This window comes from Myodes glareolus, chromosome 18 (assembly GCF_982192425.1).
Source record: "Myodes glareolus chromosome 18, mMyoGla1.1, whole genome shotgun sequence".
Classification (NCBI taxonomy): domain Eukaryota; kingdom Metazoa; phylum Chordata; class Mammalia; order Rodentia; family Cricetidae; genus Myodes; species Myodes glareolus.
The window spans coordinates 47,486,692-47,490,872 of NC_142043.1; positions in this window are offsets into that span (position 1 = coordinate 47,486,692).

Below are 4,181 nucleotides of genomic sequence, written 5' to 3' on the forward strand. Positions count from 1 at the left end.
TGTCTCTGCTCCTAGAGTTCTGGCACTTCCGGCACGTGGGGTTTTATTTAGTGGCACGGATTCCCACACGCTAGGCAAGCACTGCACCCCATGAGCCACATCTCCAATCCCTGGCAGGAACATGTTTAAGAGACATAAACAGACCATGGTAGCCAAGGCAGGGAACGGCACTCACTGTCGCTGGAGATTGTTCACAGGCCACTGCGAAAGGGGGGACGGCTCGAAGGTGGGTATGGAAAGCCCTCAAAGCGGGCATTCCCTTATCTGATAAATAGCCAGAGACTGGCACTGCCATCTTCAAACTCAGGGTTTGTCAGCCTGGTTATCAACCCAGACTGCTAAGGCCTCCACAGTGCCCCCTCCACAGGGTAACAATTCCCAGCCCTTGGGCAGTTCTCATTTAAGATTTCAGGGAGGAGTGGAGCTCACGATCTCTAGCTGGGCACTAGCACTGACTGCACCTGTAACGTATGACGTTGAACACCCACCAAGTGGTCACTTTTACTAAGCAGAGGCAGAAAAGGGCCACCCTAGACAGCAGGAGCACAGAGGACACTCGGAGATGCTGAAACAGAAGGCTGTCTTTCAGGTTCTCAGAGCTGCGCCATGGAGTGGTTTGAGTGTGCAAGTCAGGGAAGGGGCCTGGACCAAGATGCTAGCCTGACACCTTCATGGAGAGAGGAGAGGAGCCGCGTGCCGCAGTGTAGACCAGGGCATGGTTCCGCTTGTGTGATGAGAGGCCAGCCAGATTTTAACACAGAGGCACTGGGGCGGCCTGACTGTGTCCTTTGAGCACTGAGGGGTTGGCCGGAGCAGCCCGTGGTGGACAGTGCGGGGTAGGAGGAGGCATGAGTGTGAGCAAGACCTGAAGAGTGGAGGATGCTGAGGCTGAGTGGTCATGGCTCTGAACAGCAGGGTGTCCTGGGACTTGAAGAGCACCCTGGCAGGACAGAGGAAGCTTCTAGGCCATACACCCACTGTCTCAAGGCCCTGGTGCTCAGCTCCCAGAGTTCCCCCACTGGCCATATTTATGATAATCCTACATGCCTAAGCATAGGTTCTAATTATTATCTCTACAAAATTGCCTTTGAAGATTGTCTTGGAGGGCTGGAGAGATGGCTCAATGGTTAAGAGCATTGCCTGCTCTTCCAAAGGTCCTGAGTTCAATTCCCAGCAACCCCATGGTGGCTCACAACCACCTGTAATGGGGTCTGGTGCCCTCTTCTGGCCTGCAGGCATACACACAGACAGAATATTGTATCCATAATAAATAAATAAATATCTTTTAAAAAAAAAGATTGTCTTGGAGGTGTTTATAAGGTTGTTGGAAAGGCTTTTGTTTGTTTTCTGGTGATTCTGGAAACTTAAACTCGGGTTCTCAGGGAGCTAGGCAAGAGCACACCATTTATAGGCTTTAACATTAAAGGGTAACTCCATGTAAGGTTATTTCTCTCCCAGCCCAGTGGAGGAATTTCTTATTTGAGGTTTCCTCTTCCCAAATGACTTTAACTTGTGTCAAGGTGTCATAAGCCAGCCAGCGGCAGCCCCTACACACACATACATAAAGAATTTTAGGACTAGCCTTATGATAAAGCAGAGTTGGAGATTCTATTATAGATGTGAGAAAAGGCGTTCAAGGAGAGACTAAGCGCCTACCAAGAGAGGGGCTGTGGCTTTCCTGAGACAGACTCAGTCAGAAGCACACAAGTGCACAGACTCTACAAGGGAGGGTCACAACTCGTCTCAACATTAGCCATCCGGACCATTGTGACAGCTCAGGTTACACCTTAACTGACTGCTAAGTCCCACCCCTCTTTCCTCTGATTTTTAAGATATGACTATGTGTGTGCACGCAATTATGTATGAACCAACTAATGAGTAGACAGAATATTGGTCCATATCATTGGCCTTAAACTAAAACCACCTGATTGTAAGTGTCCATCAGAAAGGGCTGCTGACTGTTGACATTCCCTCATAGAAGGGGGGGGGCGGAGGCTAACTGGGCCTTCATCTGAGGTTCCAGCTATTCCTCGCAACCATTTTGTAGGCAGTTCTACCACAAGCGTGTGTGTTCTTGGGGCTTGGGAGGTGCTGGAGTATACAGGTCCAGGAAGGTGGACACAAGTGAGGGCTTCGTCTAAGGGGCTGAAGGGAAGCCAACAACCATGCTGGGGTGAGACTTTGCAGGGTAGCTGCTTTAGGGGGGTCACCCTAGATCCTGCAGGCCGCCCCTCTCCTGTGCTCTGTAATCAGATATGGTTTACATCTCTCCAGGGGAGAGATGTGTGTTGTAAACAACACAGGGAAATGTCACCTAGCAGCTGTCAGGATGGCAACTGTCATAGAGACAAGAGATAACCTGGTTTGAAGGGTGTGGAGAAAGGAACACATGGGTGAGAAGGGAAAATTAACACAGCTTCACGGAATCTGGTATAGGGGCTACCTCAGAAAACCCAAACCCAGTGATTTTATGTACGTGTCATATTTCTAGTGATTCTATGTATGCATTCTTTTTCTTCTTGTTGTGACAAAATACCCGACATGAAGCGACTTAAAGAGGGTTGTGGCCCATCACAGTGGGGTGCTACTCACTCCCAGTCAAGAGCCAGGAAGCTGAGAATGGACAGGAAGCGGGACAGGCTATCAAAACCTCAAGGCCTGCACCCAGTAGGTTCTCCCTCCAGCGGTGCACTTCCTGCAGCGGTGCACTTCCTCCAGTGATACACTTCCTGCAGCGGTGCACTTCCTGCAGTGGTGTACTTCCTGCAGTGGTGTACTTCCTCCAGCGGTGCACTTCCTCCAGCGATGCACTTCCTGCAGCGGTGCACTTCCTGCAGCGGTGCACTTCCTGCAGCGGTGCACTTCCTCCAGCGTTGCACTTCCTGCAGCGGTGCACTTCCTCCAGTGATACACTTCCTGCAGCGGTGCACTTCCTGCAGCGGTGCACTTCCTGCAGCGGTGCACTTCCTGCAGTGGTGCACTTCCTCGAGCGGTGCACTTCCTGCGGCGGTGCACTTCCTGCGGCGGTGTACTTCCTCCAGCGGTGCACTTCCTCCAGTGATGCACTTCCTCCAGTGATGCACTTCCTGCAGTGGTGCACTTCCTGCAGCGGTGCACTTCCTGCAGCGGTGCACTTCCTGCAGCGGTGCACTTCCTGCAGCGGTGCACTTCCTGCAGCGGTGCACTTCCTGCAGCAGTGCACTTCCTGCAGCATTGCACTTCCTGCAGCAGTGCACTTCCTCCAGCGGTGCACTTCCTGCAGCGGTGCACTTCCTGCAGCGGTGTACTTCCCAGTAGGACACTTCCTGCAGTGGTGCATTTCCTGCAGTGATGCACTTCCTGCAATGGTGCACTTCCTGCAATGGTGCACTTCCCAGGACACTTCCTGCAGTGGTGCACTTCCCAGGACACTTCCTGCAGTGGTGCACTTCTCAGGACACTTCCTGCAGTGGTGTACTTCCCAGGACACTTCCTGCAGTGAGTCACTTCCTCCAGTTAGGATCCATTTTCCAAAGTTCTGCAAACTTCAGACACAGAGCTACCCGCTGGAGACGGTGTTCAAGCACATGGGCCTATGGGGGATTCTGACATTCAAACCAAAATGGCATAAATGAAAATGACAGGAGAACAGTGCTTGGAGGGTCTGGGCAGGGCCCTTGGGTATCTGCAGAGGATGTGGGGACTGAGATCTGTCCTCCTTGACAGGCCCCAACCCCACTTTGAGCAATTTTCTTTCTTGAAGTCTGTAGTGAAACCTAGAGCCCCGCTTCATCATAAGGCTAGTCCCGGCATCCTCTGTGTACGTGTGTACAGACGCTGTGCTGACTAATTTCATGTCAACTTGACACAAGCTAGGGTCACTTGGCAAGAGGGACCCTTAAGTGAGGAAATGCCCCCACCTGAGGGCAAGCTTGTGGTGCACTGTCTTGATGATGGCTGATGGCATCGTTCAAGCAGGGATCAGCATGACCACCTAGGATGTCCAGTACAGGACGGTAAGGTGTGACTGATGAGACAGAGGAAGTGGCATCTGTCACACCCACAGCCTCTAAACACCAGGAGTGCCAGTAGCAAGGGCTTTCACCCTGCATCCACCCTTTCCCTGGAGGAACAAGGGACCCACTTATCCTCAGGGCTTCCACTATGTCTGCCTCACAGTAAAGCTCAATCAGCGTAACACA